The sequence below is a fragment of the Muntiacus reevesi genome, chromosome 21, assembly GCF_963930625.1.
Source record: "Muntiacus reevesi chromosome 21, mMunRee1.1, whole genome shotgun sequence".
In the NCBI taxonomy this organism is placed as follows: domain Eukaryota; kingdom Metazoa; phylum Chordata; class Mammalia; order Artiodactyla; family Cervidae; genus Muntiacus; species Muntiacus reevesi.
Genome location: NC_089269.1, coordinates 45994080 through 46010018, shown reverse-complemented (window position 1 = coordinate 46010018; position 15939 = coordinate 45994080). Strand labels below are relative to the sequence as shown.

General features: G+C 43.2%; 1 non-coding gene across 1 annotated transcript; it reads right to left on the bottom strand.

The window, feature by feature from the left end:
* Nucleotides 1-15300: 15300 nt before the first annotated feature.
* On the bottom strand, nucleotides 15301-15408 carry LOC136152565 (U6 spliceosomal RNA). The gene has a single exon (XR_010660241.1). It is a non-coding gene; the product is annotated as a U6 spliceosomal RNA (small nuclear RNA).
* Nucleotides 15409-15939: the final 531 nt, after the last annotated feature.

Below are 15939 nucleotides of genomic sequence, written 5' to 3'. Positions count from 1 at the left end.
TTGTGTCAGGAGCCCAGAGAGCTCTTCAGTTATAGAAACGAGGAGACTGAAGCACGATAAAGGGAGGTGAGGCCAGGGGAGCTGCCGCTACGTCTTTTCTGATTGCTTCTATTGTCTCAATGAAAGAGGAAGCAATGTAATCATTGACAGTGAGCATGAGCCAGAGGGACTTCCCAGGTGGCTCAGTGGTAAAGAACCTGCCCGCCGATGCAGGAGACACAGGTTCAGTCCCTGGGTCAGGAAGATCCCCTGGAGGAGGAAATGGCAGCCCACTCCAGGATTCTTGCCTGGAGAACCCCTTGGACAGAGGAGCCTGGTGGGCTACAGTCCATGAGGTCACAGAGAGTTGGACACGACTTAGCAACTAAGTTCACACACACATGAGTGAGAAAGTGTTGGAGACTTGAGAAGAGAGAGCAAAATACGCTAACAGCCAGCTAGTGGAGGGACTGGCAAAGCCCAGCCCCTTGGCCCACCTCTTTTTATATGGCCTGTGAGTTAAGAATGGCTTTTACATTTTTTCAAAGTAAAATGTAAAGATAACTATAGCCTTTTGGTGAGAACAGGTGCTTGAAGAGCTCAGGGTATTTCCTCTCAGCTCACAAAGTCTGTAACATCTACTAATGGCCTTTTAGGAAAAAACTGACTGTCCCTTGATGTAGGAGAATGAGACAGTGGGTGGGCTGAAACCGTACAGCAAGACAGGCCAGGTAACAGGAAGGCGCTGGGCGGGAGCTCGATAGAATGTCAACCCACGGAAACCTCACACAAGCCCTGCAAGTGAAATATTAATAACCCAATTTTAGAGACATGCTAATTGGCTTTCAGGGAAGTTCAGTAACTTCCTCAAGGTCACGCAAATAGTAAGTGTTGGGATAATGACTTAATTAGCAAATACACAGCTCCCTCAAATTCCTGTTTCCTTTCCACTCTGCCATGCCGCGTTACAGGTGACTGTGGTCTCTTTCTCTTCACCTAGATTTCTTGTTTCTGCAATGGCAAAGTGATGCATAAAGGAAGCAGCACGTGCAGCCAATGAGCCACCTCTCAAGCTGGACGAATGTAGGGGTAGACCTCACCCTGCTCTTGGCTTTGTGACCTTGAACAAGCTATGTAGCAAGTCTAAGTCTCTGATTTTCTCATCTGTAAAATGAGATTAGTAATAATTGCACTGTTTGAAGTTGTTGATCAGTTCAGTTCAGTTCAGTTACTCAGTCGTGTCTGACTCTGTGACCCCATGGACTGCAGCACACCAGACTTCCCTGTCCTCCACTACCAACTCCCAGAGGTTATTCAAACTCATGCCCACCGAGTCGGTGATGCCATCCAGCCATCTCATCTTCTGTCTTCCCCTTCTCCTCCTGCCTTCAATTTTCACCAGCATCAGGTTCTTTTCCAATGAGTCAGTTCTTAGCATCAGGTGGCCAAAGGATTGGACTTTCAGCTTCAGCATCAGTCTCTTCAATGAATATTCAGGACTGACTTCCTTTAGGATAAACTGGTTGGATCTCCTTGCAGTCCAAGGGAATCTCAAGATTCTTCTCCAACCCCACAGTTCAAAAGCATCAATTCTTCGATGCTCAGCTTTCTTTATAGTCCAACTCTCACATCCACACATGATTACTGGTAAAACCATAGCTTTGACTAGACAGACCTTCATTGGCAAAGTAATATCTCTGCTAGTCAGCCATTTTTTACCTGTAAAAATGCTGGTTTTATATGTTTCAAACTATCACCTACCATCCAAGGATACTGTGTGGGTTAAAGTTGTTTTTGTTGTTGCTTAGTTTTTAAGTCATGTCTGACTCTTTGCGACCCTGTGGACTGTAGCCAGCCAGCCTCTTCTGTCCATGGAATTTCCCAGGCAAGAATACTGGAATGGGTTGCCATTTCTTCCTCCCACGAATCTTCCCGACCCAGGGATCAAACTCGCGCCTCCTCTGTCTCTTGCATAGGCAGGCACATTCTTTATCACTGAGCCACCTGGGAAGCCACTGGATTAAAGTTAATATACATCTAGCACAAAAGCAACTTAGCAGCAGCAGCAGCAGCACAAATAAAATGCAGCATTTAAAGAGCAGCTATTCTGTGGACAATAATAATAGGAGCATCTTTACACCTAAAAAAGTATTTATTTAGAGATAAGGAACTGCAAAATGACCCCAACTATGTTCACCGGGCCCAGAGGCACAGGGGAAAAATGAAGGGAGGAAGTCTGCAGGAATCCTAGTTGTGGTCAGTCAGCCTCAAATCACACTCAACCTAAGTCTAAAACCATCTTGATAACATTTGGCTTGGAGGAGCCCTGAAGGCCACTTGATGACCACCTTCTAGTACATGGATGACTCATGGGGTGGACAGAGACATCTCACTCTACTGAGCTGCAGGGCATAGACATAGTTATAGTGACTGGAAGTTATATGGAGACAGTTACAGGCCACTGAGCTAAAACATTCTGGTAATTAGAATTATTAACCATGGAATGAGCTGCAGTGGGAGGTAGAGAGTTCAAGGGGAGACCAGGAAAGCATTAGATGATGTATTGCTAGAGGAATCACATAATGGGCATATTCATCACATAATAAACTAAAGGATCTTCGATCTTTGAGATACTTTCCAGCTCTAAAATAGTATGAGTTAAGAGCCCATGACTTCTTGCTCCTTAGAAGAAATGCTATGACAAACCTAGACATCACATTAAAAAGCAGAGACATCACTTTGCCAACAAAGGCCCATATAGTCAAAGCTATGGTTTTTCCTGTAGTTGTGTACAGATGTGAGAACTGGACCATAAAGATGGCTGAGCGCCAAAGATGCTTTTGAACTGTGGTGCTGGAGAAGACTCTTGAGAGCCTCTTGGACTGCAAGGAGATCCAACCAGTCAATCCTAAAGGAAATCAATCCTGAATACGCATTGGAAGGACTGATGCTGAAGCTGAAGCTCCAAAACTTTGGCCACCTAATGCAAAGAACTGACTCATTTGAAAATACCCTGATGCTGGGAAAGATTGAAGGCAGGAGGAGAAGGGGACGAGAGAGGATGAGATGGTGGGATGGCATCACAGACTCGATGGACATGAGTTTGAGCAACTTCTGGGAGATAGTAAAGGACAGGGAAGACTGGTGTGCTACAGTCCATGGGGTCTCAAAGAGTCGGACACGACTCAGTTACTGAACAACAACAACAGCCCTGACTTTGGACCAGTAATGCTGTAAAGTCAGAAGAGCTAGTTAAGTATCTAGTACAGTACCCAATGGGGCTTCCTCGGGGCTCAGTGGTAAAGAATCTGCCTGCAGTGCAGGAGATCTCAGTTCAATCCCTGGGTCGAGAAGTCCCCCTAGAGGAGGGCATGGCAGCCCACTCCAGTAATCTTGCCTGGAGAATCCCATGAACAGAGGAGCCTGGTGGGCTCCAGTCCATAGGGTCACAGAGTCGGACACGGCTGAAGTGACTGAGGACGCAGGCATGCATAGTGCCTCACACAGAGCAAGCATCTAACGAATGTTTGACTCTTTCCTCGTGACTCCTCTGTTTCTGAATGCAGGAAGTCTTAGGAGACTGTCTTATCATTCAGCAGTTGTATTCTCTCTCTCCTTTATTTCATTCTGTTTGATTTATCATCTATCTGCTAATTAAGAAACAGAGGAAGGAAGAGCTGATTTTAAAGCAACAAGTTTAAGCTCAAATTTGAATCCAAATCCATTGTCATGAAACTGTTATCATATCACAGTCAGTATTTTATATTTAAACTAGCTTTTCCAAGAATAGATCACTGGGATTTATATCACTATTAGGGAAAGAAATTGTTTTCTGAGAATAGATTGAAAATAAGCAATTGTCATTTGAAAGATATTTAGATCACTCACAGATAGATGGAATAGAAATGCTACCTACTTTAGTCTGGTTGATCAGAAAAGCCATCCATGTCAAAGACAATATTTAAGCTGATTTCCAACAGGCAAGTCACACGAATCAACAGTGGAGAGAAAAGAACAGAAGAAGCAGCATGTGTGAACATCTTGAAGTAGGAAAGATTTGGGTGTGTTTGAAAAAGAGTGAGTTTGGTGTGGTGATGGCGTAGTGCAGCCTAAGTTTGGCGCGATCAGCAGAGACAGATCAGGTAGATCGACAGAGCCCACAAGACTTGCAAGGAGGTTGGATTTGTTACAAATAAAATAAAAAGCCACTGAAGGTTTTTAAAGACGGTTTATGTTCTGGAAGATGAATTACATTTGCCTGTGATGTGGAAATGGATTATAGAGAAGCAAATGTGGAATCAGAGAGACCATCAAAGAGACATCACCATAGTCTATGGAGGATGGGCTATGACCAACAACCAAAAAGACGGAAAAAAAGAGAGTCAAGACAGTTTGGAGAGTAGTCAGCTGAAGTTACCAATGCTTTGGATAGGGTTCTGGGAAAAGAAAATCAGGGTTGATTCAGGTTTCTGGATTGAGTATGTGCATGCTCAGTAACTTCAGTCGTGTCAGACACTTTATGACCCTGTGGACTGTAGTCCGCCAGGCTCCTCAGTCCTTGGGATTCTCCAGGCAGGAATACTGGAGTGGGTTGCCACGTTCTCCTCCAGGGGATCTTCCTGACACAGGGATTGAACCTGAGTCTCCTGCATTACATGCACATTCTTTACCACTGAGCCACCAGGGAAGTCCCTGGATTGAGTAATTAAAGGAAAATCGTGTCATTTATTGGTATAGAACAGATTCGGGTGGGTATTCACTTATAGAAAAGAAATGAGAAGTTCTATCTTAGACGTATTCATTGGAAGGACTAATGCTGAAACTGAAGCTTCAATACTTGGGCCACCTGACTCAAAGACACATTGGAAAAGACTGGGATGCTCGGAAAGATTGAAGGCAAAAGGAGAAGGGAGAGGCAGAGGATGAGATGGTTAGATAGCATCACCAACTCAATGGACATGAATTTGAGCAAACTCGAAGAAATACTAAAGGACAGAGGAACCTGACTTGCTTCGGTCCATGGGGTCACAGAGCCGGACACAGCTTAGCGACTGAACTACAACAATCTTAGATGTATATGATTTGAAGTGTCTGTAAGACATACAGACAGGTTGAGCTGTCAGGTAAGCAAAGTTGCATATGGTGCTCAGGAAAAAAAAATCACCTAGGTTGGAGATATAAACTTCGGAGTCTTGAGTCATAATGATTTTTAAAAACAGAGAATTAATGGGATCACTCGGGGAGAAAGAGTAAAAGGAAAAGGAGAGAGGATCCATAACTTAAACAAGAGGAATGCCATTACTTCAAGGGAGGAACAGGAGCCAGCTGAGAATGAAAACTGACTGAGGAAGCCAGTGCGTTTGGAAAATTAGAAAACAATAGGGTAATGATAGCCAAGAGAAGAGAGTGTTTCAATAAGTAAATGGCCAACCCCACCAAATACCCAAGGGGTGGATAAGAGGACAGAGAAGGAGGCATTGCAAATGGCTCTGTGAGGATTGTCAGTGATCCTGAGACAAGAAATTTCAGTAAAGTGGTGAGGCAGTGTAGAAGCCATACTGGAATACATTACAGAAAAGTTCAGGAGGTGGAACCAGTGAACAATACAGTTAACAATCCTTGAGAATTTGGGTTATACAGAATAACGGAAAATGAGTGAAATTAATCTTCAAGGAGCTGTGGGACCAAGGCTTGTTTGTTTCTAAGATAAAGATGGAAAATTAGAACCTGGTTGCAAAACTAATCTGGCAGAGGAACTTCCCTGGTGGTCCCGTGGCTAAGACTCCACGCTCCCGGCGCAGGGGACCTGGGTTCAGTCCCTGGTCAGGGAACTGAATCCCACACGCTGCAGCTGAAACTTCACCTGCCTCAACTAAAAGTTCACATGTCACAACTATGACCCAGTGCAGCCAAGCAAATAAATAAATGTGTTTTTTAAACCTGATCTGGGTGCTCAGGGCTGGTGCACTGGGAAGATCTGTAGGGATCGGATAGGGAGAGAGGCGGGAGGGGGGATCGGGATGGGGAACACATGTAAATCCATGGCTGATTCATGTCAATGTATGGCAAAAACCACTACAATATTGTAAAGTAATTAGCCTCCAACTAATAAAAATAAATGAAAAAAAAAATCACCTGGAAAAATAAAATAAAATAAACAGTGTCAACATACCAATAAATAAATAAATAAATAAACCTGATCTGGGAAAGAATAGAAAATTTCATCAAAGTGGATAACCAAAGTGAAATGTTTTACAAGTCAAAGAGCACAGGATCCAGAGGGTAAAGGCAAGACCTGCAATTGGCCAAGATGAACAAAGTGCCCTCCATCATGAAGGAAGAGAAAAGGTAAAGTTAGTGCCTTATGAGGGTTGTTGTCCTTGTTAGTCACTCAGTCGTGTCTGCCTCTTGGCAACCCATGGACTGCAGCACACCAGAGTTCCTTGTCCTTCACCATCTCCTGGAGCTTGCTCAAACTCATGCTCATTGAGTAAGTGACGCCATCCAACCATCTCATCCTCTGTCGTCCCCTTCTCCTCCTGTCCTCAGTCTTTCCCAGCATCAGGGTCTTTTCCAATGAGTCCGCTCTTCACATCAGGTGACCAAAGTATTTGAGCTTCAGCTTCAGCATCAGGACTTCCAATGCATATTCAGGGCTAAGGATTGACTGGTTTGATCTCCTTGCTGTCCAAGAGACTTTCAAGAGTCTTCTCCAGCACCCTAATTTGAAAGCATCAATTCTTTGGTGCTTAGTCTTTTTTTATGGTCCAACTCTCTCATCTATACATGACTACTGGACCACAGAGAATAATCAAACAAACAGAAAATGCAGGAAATCAACAGGAAAAAATGACTCATCTCTTCAACAAATAAATGGCTTATTAAAAAAAAAAAAAACAGGTGGGAGAGGGGGAAACTGTTAAACAATAATAGAGGCATAAAAGAAAAGTCAGCCAAAATCCATTAAGAAAGAAAAAAAATTTGTTTGAGTCTTGATGGAACAAATAGGACAATTAACTTTGAGCTGAAAAACTTTCAACATGTATTGGAATAATATTTCAAATAATAATTTTCTTAGATGTGATAATACTATTGTGGGTATATTGTTTTAAAGTCTTTATGTGTTAGAAATGATATGCATGCATGCAAGCTAAGACTCTTCAGTTGTGTCCAACTCTCTGAGACCCTACCAACTATAGCCCAACAGTCTCCTCTGTCCATGGGATTCTCCAGGCAAGAGTACCGGAGTGGGTTGCCAAGTCCTCCTTCAGGGGATCTTCCTGGCCCAGGAATCAAACCTATGTGTCTTATGTCTCCTGCATTGGCAGGCAGATTCTCTACCACTAGCACCACCTGAGAAGCCCCAGAAATGAGGTATTTACTAGTAAAGTTACTGTGGCCCAAGAGTGCAGGGTGCTTAAACACAATTGGAAAAATAATGATAATTATTGCATCTGGGCGATAGTACCATCAAAGTTTACTATACTCTTCTCTCTAATTCCAGATATGCTTGCAATGTTCCATAATAAAATATTTTAAACAAAGTTGAAATGAAAAAGACAATGTGCCTTAAAATCTGAGCCTTGAGACCTGAAGCTTATAAAGTCCTTTCAGAATCTGAAATCACCTGCAATTTTATAGTACACAAGAATGATCCAAATACCAGTGTGTAACTGTTATTCTGCTGAACTGACATTCACCTGTTTGCAGTGTCTTTATAAGAATTCATAATAACTGGAGACATCCAGTAATCTGCGAAGAGCTGCTTGTCTTTACCGTTTGGCAGACAATAAGCAGGTTACACGACTCGCTAAATCATCCATCCACTTCCATCTTTAAGGAGGTGAATGACTATGATGGTGGGATTCAACTTCACAGCCAATTACACCATCTGACTCAGATATCTTGAGACAAAACAGGAGAATAAGGAAACATAAACAGTGGCTGTGTGCAGCCAGATGTAGAAATATTTATCTAGCTACCCCACCGCTGCAGAGAGTTTTAATGATGTAGTCTGACAGCATAAACTGCAGATACCAATACTGTATGTGTGTCTGAGATGTGACAATTTAGCAGTCCCTCTGGGGTGCTTACACCATTTAGGAGCTTCATTCCAATGAAATCCAAATGGGAGAAGCGTCCAGCTGTCAGGAATACATCAGGCTTTCTCTTCCTCTCTTCCCCTCTCCCGAACACCTATGGAACCTGGACCGATTCCAAAAGGCCTGCAGTCTCCTCACAATGATCTATGTCCACACGTGGCGCTGGTTAAACTGTACCTCTGTATCACCACCACTGCCATTTCCATCACCACTCACACACACACACACACACACACACACACACACACACACACACACACACACACTGAAATTCCTGTTTCTTGCACAGGATACGACAGAAATAGATCTCAACGTGTGGTGCTGAGACTTGCAGCACCACCTGGAAACTCCTGAAAGATGCAAAATTCTTGGACCCTAGGGAAGCAGAAGCTCTGGGGTGGGGGCTAACACTCCAAGTTTTAATAAATCCTCCAGTTGCTTTCTAGGCACGGTGAAGTTTGGAGAAAGTAGAGAAGGGTCATGCCTATAAATGAAGGATAAGCTGGGAGGTTAACACTGAAAGTCTTTCTAATCCTTAAAAATCTCCGGCTGGGAATTCCCTGGTGGGAGAGTGGATAAGACTCCACCTGCCAATTCAGGGTCTATGGGTTCGATCCTTGGTCCTGGAGGGTTCCACAGGCCCTGGGGGCAACTGAGCCGAGGGTGCCTAGCGACCACGCTGTGAGATGAGAAGAAGCCTCTGCGGTGAGAAGCCGGTCCACGGCAATGGGACCCCCACTCACTGCAACTGGGGAAAGCCAGGGCACCGAAGTGAAGACTCAGCGCAACCACAAGTAAGTAAACAAATCAATCTAGGGCTGAGCGAGTACAAGACAGTCTCATCTTACACAAGAGCAAAAATGAATAATTAAGAAATCAAAAGACCCATCGTCAATGTGAATTCACTAGAGAAAACACAGAGGTGGGGTGAAACAGGCCAGATAATCCAAAACCAGTGTTAATAAAATAAATGCTAAGTGAATGCTATTGTTTCAGCATATCTTCCAAATTGAGGCTAATGTAACATTAGTTTGTGTTGAATCAATTTGTCAACAAGTGCTAATTGAACACCTCTGATGTCCTTTTCTTCAAAGCATAACCACCAATGGAGACATCCAGAAAGAGAGTCTTTGGGGAATTCCCTGAAGGATGTAGGAATTACATCATAATATGAGTAATTGGTATAAGAGACATTAGAGTAAACTTTAAAGGGATTATTAGAAAGTGAGAAAATTATCAGGGTACTCTCGTCTGTCTCTGTCTAGCATATAGAAGAAAAAAAAATCCATATTTTAAAAGGAACAAATATAATGGAAACAGTGTCCAAAGACATCTACTCCACATGTCAGTTCAATGTGAAGTTATCCTCCTGCTCACTTATTTCACTCTCTATATATTGACAAATATATATGGAATCTAGAAAAATGGTACAGATAAGCCTGTTTGCAGGGCAGGAGTAGACACAGACATAGAGAACAGACGGGTGAACACGGTGCAGGGAGGGGAGGGTGGGATGAATTGGGAGATTAGAACTGACACATATACACTGCTGCTGCTGCTAAGTCGCTTCAGTCGTGTCCGACTCTGTGCGACCCCATAGACGGCAGCCCGCCAGGCTCCTCTGTCCCTGGGATTCTCCAGGCAAGAACACTGGAGTGGGTTGCCATTCCCTTCTCCAACGAGTGCGTGCATGCTAAGTCACTACCATGTGTAAAATAGCCAGTGGGAGCCTGGTATATAGCACAGAGCATTCCCTTAGTGTTCTGTGATGACCTAGGTGGGTGGGATGGGGGTGTGGGGGTAGGAAGGAAGCCCGAGAGGGAACAGACGTATGTATACCTGATACCCTTCATTGCACGGCGGAACTAACAGAACATTGTGAAGAATTACACTCCAATAAACATTTGTTGTTCAGTTGCTGAGTCGGGTCTGACTCTTCGCGACAGCATGGACTACATGTAGCCCACCAGGCTCCTCGGCCCAAGGGATTTCGCAGGCCACAATACTGGAGTGGGTTGCCATTCCCTTCTCCAGGGGATCTTTCAGATCCAGGGATTGAACCTGGGTCCTCTGCATTGTAGGCAGGTTCTTTACCATCGGAGCCACTAGGGAAGCCCAATAAAACTTTTCATGTTTTTTTTTTTTTTTTTTTTTTTAAATGTGAAGTAAACTGTTGCTAGACTCGAACTCAAAACCAGTGTGTCCCTTACTGGACTCTGGGTTTATTGGATCCTGCCAAGAAGCGAGTTCATGAAACCCACTTCTTCAGAAAATCTCTAGGGAGAGAATTTCTGAAATGAGGATTGTGAAGTACAAGTATGTGGGTTATGTTTCTAATTTCCCCAAGTACATATGATTTCTCATAATTAAAATGCCCAGGGTTTTTCTTTGATTTTTATTAGGTTATAAAACTGGTGGGGTAATTATTCATGTTAAAAAGAATTATTTTCAGTTTTAAGCTATCACCATATTCCAAACTCTTTTCAATTTCTCTTCATCATGGTGAGGCTGTATTTATAAATGTAGAATAAAGTCACCCAGATGATAATATTTCAAATACTCCCTGCCTTCTTTTTAATTAATAAACCCAAAAGCCATCTTTTGCAGAAATGACTGCCTTAAGCTTCAAAAAAAGTTTTCAGCTTTAAAGTAGCAAAGTTCAACATTTTACAGTCGGCTGTTTTATTGCAAATTTATGTGGTAGTGGGAAAAATCAGAAAATTGAATCAGTAGATTCGAAAGATGTTAAAGTACGGCAGAAACCAACACAATATTGTAAAGCAATTATCCTCCAATTAAAAATAAATGTAAATATAAATTTTAAAAAAACAAGATGCTAAAGGGGGCATTTTCCTCCCTTCACACCACCCTCCTTAAAACTCTTACAAAATGCAAAAAAAAAAATCGTATTTTTCCTTTCTAAAATAACTTGCCTAAATTTTACTGAAGACTTTTATTATTATTATGACATCTAAAGAGTTAGAATTGAATGTATTTCTGTGGAAATACACAAAGACCAATCAAATGAGAACAATGAAGGGCTATTTATTCAGAACTTGGATGAGCAGTGAGTCGGCCACTGTTCCTGGCATCTTGGCAAGGATGCAAAGGCAGGCAGGGAAGTAGGAAACTTTATGGTAGAAAATAGAGAGGCCTCAGGTGTGCTCTGACTAGAGGCTGTGGGCCCAGGAAAGCTGGAGGAGGGCTAAATCATAGCAGGGTGTCTTCCATGAATGGTTAAGGGTACATGTTTGACTTTTTCTGATTGACCCTCAGTTGGAAGTGGGACAGAAATTTGGGAAGCTGTTTTTAATCCAATTCTGGTCATTTGGGGTCGACTGTTACAAAAATCACTGTGTAACCTTCTAGATTGTTTCTTTTGGGTTTTCTGTTTGTCTTGCCTTTTGTTTTGTTGTGGGTTTGTGAGTTTGTTTGTGGGTTTTTTTGGCCTTGCATTTTGTGGGATTTTAGTTCCCTGACTGGAGATTGAACCTGAGGCCTCAGCAGTGAAGCCTGGAGTCTGACCACAGGGAATGCTCCCTAGATTGTTATTAGAAATAGAAGTCTGACTTCAAACAAGCCAGCAGTCTGACGTATGACAGGCTGGCTTCCTGAACGGTTTATTGTCAATAAAGGAGTTGGTTTCCTGGGTGAGTTTGTTGTAGGCTGTGGGTCAGAATTCTATTTTTACATAGGGCCTGGCCATTGTCTGTTTCTATGTTTAGTTTCTCCTTTCCAAGTCAATTATAATTTAATGAGTAGCTGTAATATTGATGTAGTTCAGATTCAGAATGGGATGCCTACCTCTGTGGAAATTTAGGCCCAGTCGTCGAGGAGGTGTCCTACAATTCCCACCTGTATGAGGACCTGTCCAAGTGATAATAATCTGGGATCTTTTAAGAGACAAATCGAAGTGAACCACCCCAGGATAAATATGGGACCTCAAAGAAAGGTTTGAAAAAACGTCTGGCACAGGCAGATGGGTTCCAGGAAGCAGAGGTAAGACAAACCAGCAAAGCCAGTAAGTTCTAAGACATGAGACAAGATCAGTTCAGTTCAGTCTCTCAGTCGTATTCAACTCTTTGCAACCCCATGTACTGCAGCACGCCAGGCCTCCCTGTCCATCACCAACTCCCAAGGTTTACTCAAACTCATGTCCCCTGGGTCGGTGATGCCATCCTCTGTCATCTCCCTTCTTCTCCTGCCTTCAATCTTCCCCAGCATCAGGGTCTTTTCCAATGAGTCAGTTCTTCACATCAGATAGCCAAAGTATTGGAGTTTCAGCCTCAGTATCAGTCCTTTCAATGAATATTCATGACTGATTTCCTTTAGGATGGACTGGTTGGATCTCCTTGCTGTCCAAGGGACTCTCAAGAGTCTTCTCCAACACCAGAGTTCAAAAGCATCAATTCTTCAGCACTTAGCTTTCTTTATAATCCAACTCTCATATCCATATGTGACTCCTGGAAAAACCATAGCTTTTACTAGATGGACCTTTGTTGGCAAAATAATGTCTCTGCTTTTTAATATGCTGTCTATGTTGGTCATAACTTTTCTTCCAAGGAGCAAGCGTCTTTTAATTTCATGGCTGGAAATGCAAGAGGACGTGTGTTCTAAAGGCCTAAAGGCTCAGGAACAGAGTACAAAATCATGCTGCATACCTAACAAAACTCATCCACTGGCAACGTGGCCCGGAGGCCTGCCTGTTTGGGACCCCTGTCCAATATGATATTCAGCCTATGTGCACTGGTTTGACCTAGCAATTAGTCAGTTCCCCTTTCCATCATGGTGCCAAGACAACTGGTCATTAAGTATGCACGTTGAATATTACCCCCACTTCAAAGTGAGAGCCAGAATGTAGCCTCAACCAATGGTTACCAGGAATAAACTATTTGGGATGTAGTTTTGTAAGTATAATGTTTCCTTTCAATCTTGTTGTTCTTTAGTCGCTAAGTCATGTCCAACTCTGCAACCACATGGACTGCAGCATGCCAGGCTTCCTTGTCCTTCACTATGTCCCGGAGTTTGCTCAAACTCATGTCCTTTCAGTCTAGATGCTGGGTAACTTGTCTCAAGCTTGATCTGAGCTCAGAAGGTATGAGAAGCTGAAAGAAGGAATCAAAGAAAAGTACCTCTAATGAGAAGAGGGTACACTTTCCCTGTTGAGTGAGGGCCATAGGAAACCATGAATTTTGAAATCACACACTATTGTCACCTGGGCAGGTGGAAGGGCAACTCCTTGGGGTCTGTGGTCATGGAAGGGATATGTCAATGCTGAAACTGAAGTCATTGCAGAGGCCTCCAAAAGGGAAGCCCAGGGACATCCTTGGTGGTCCAGTGGTTAAGACTCCATGCTACCACTGCAGGGGCACAAGTTTGATGATCCCTTGCTGAGGAACTAAGATCCTGCGTGGAAAAAAAAGAAAGAAAGATGGGAGGCCAGGTCAGAGCAGAGAATGAAGAGGCTGAAGAAGAGCATTAATTCTGAGAGCTTCAGCAAGAGAACTGCCATCCCTTCCCCCTCCAGGAAAATCCCATGGACGGAGGAGCAGTCCATGGGGTCACAAAGAGTTAGACACGACTGAGCGACTTCACTTCTCTTCACTGATAATGTGACTCGGTCAAGAAGTCATGGTGACGGACATTCGAAGGGTATTTCTGAGTGTGGGTTCAGAGCAGAGACACTGTCTTTACCACCTCATATGTTAATTTGCCCGTGCATCCTTCCAGGTTAGCATCCACCTTAGGTTAAAAAAAAAAAAGAAGGGTGGACATTTAACGTACCTTTACCACCATTTGAATGTTTCATAATAGTTAAGTCCATTTCTATGGTAGTAAATTAACAGATGCTATTTGGGGAAAAATATCAAAAACTCACATATGACATGCCATAAGGATGGTAAACTAACTACTAAAATAGTCAAATAATATAAAGGTAGCTTTTAAAATACCTTTTTTTTTTCAGGTCAATGTTTGAAATCCCATAAATTCTATGTTTCCTGAAAATAAAACTGTAGTGAGAGTAACTATGGTGTTATTTTTTTTTCTAGTTACTTGTATTTGATGGAAATGCATTACAGACCAAGATATATTTGCTTACTCTGGGAAAGGGGAATTCCTCCCCTTCTTTTGTGCATTTTTAGTTTCCCCCATTTAATTTTGAGAAGTATCTGCTTGTGGGAGGTGGGGGGCGGTGAGCACAGGTTTCCCTGGTAAAGAATCCGCCTGTACTGCAGGAAACTCTGGTTTGATTCCTGGGTTGGGAAGATCCACTGGAGGAGAATAGATAGGTTACCCACCCCAGTATTCTTGGGCTTCCCTGGTGGCTCAGATGGTAAAGAATCCACCTGCAATGCAGGAGACCTGAGTTCGATCCCTGGGTTGGGAAGATCCCCTGGAGGAGGGCATGGCAACCCACTCCAGTATTCTTGCCTGGAGAATCTCCATGGACTGAGGAGCCTGGCGGGCTACAGTTCGTGGGGTCGCAGAGAGTCAGACACAGCTGAGCAAGTAATCACAGCATATCTGCTGGGGGACAGTGTTGCAGTTGCCATGTGAAGCAGGTCCAGTCTCAAGTCCACAAGCCTTTCCAATCAGAACAAATTTTCTCTCAAGAAAAGACACCGTCTCTTGGCAATATGTTCAGGGATGTTTACAGACATTTCAAAATTTCAGTTTCAGAGCCTTCCAACTTAACTCTTTTTTTTTTTTTTAAGGCCCAATTTACTTATTTCTTCCTTTTAATTAACTTTCATTGGAGTGTAGTTCCTTTACAACGTGTGTTAGTCTCAGGCATACAGCAAAGTGAGTCGCGTTTACATATACGTATATCCACTCTTCTTTAGATGTCCTTCCCATTTAGATCCCCACAGGTCATGGAGTAAGGTTCCCGGCGCTAAACAGTAGGTTCTCATTAGCTGTTTGCATTATACACAGTATCAATAATGCACATATGTCAATCCCAACCTCCCAGTTGATCCCATGCCCCTCTCCCCCTACCTTGGTGTCCATGAGTTTGTTCCCTACATCTTTGTCTATATTTCTGCTTTGTCAGTAAGTTCATCTATACCACTTTTCTGGATTTCACACATAAGAGATATTATATATTTGTTTTTCTCTTTCTAACTTACTTCACTCTGTATGAGAGTCTCTAGGTCCATGCCTCTGCAAATGGCACTATTTCATTCCTTTTTATGACTGAGTCACATTTCACTGTAAAAAAAATATGGAATGCTTCACAAATCTGCATGTCATCCTTGTGCAGGGGCCATGCTAATCTCCTCTGTATCCTTCCAATTTTTGTATTTGTTGTTTTAGTTGCTAAATCCATGTCCAACTGCTTTGTGAGCCCGTGGACTATATACCTACCAGGCTCCTCTGTGGACTTTTCAGGCAAGCATACTGAAGTGGGTTGCCACCTACTTCTCCAGGGCGTTTTCCTGACCCAGGGAGGGAACCTGTGTCTCCTGCATCGCAGGTGGATTCTTCACTGCTGAGCCACCTGGTAAGCCGTAATTTTAATGCAGGTGCTGCCAAAGCAAACACCCACCTTAACTCTTTGAGGTATGACTAGAGTGGATGATACGGACCCCCCATCTCACACACCTCGGGGTGTTGATGATAGTGATTCTCTTGTCTCAGAATCGGTGACTGAGACCCGGAGCAGAAGGCAGAGACACACCAAGCACCTCCCATTCTAAAGACAGCTGTCAACAGCTGGAGGCATGAACCCCTGCAGAACAGTTTAATAGACCGGAGTCAACAAGCTGTACTGATCTCACCCATTCCCCCTGCCCAAAGCAAGCGCAAGACCACGGAGAAGAGAGGGAGGAGAGACTGCCTATTGGAGTCATCAGTG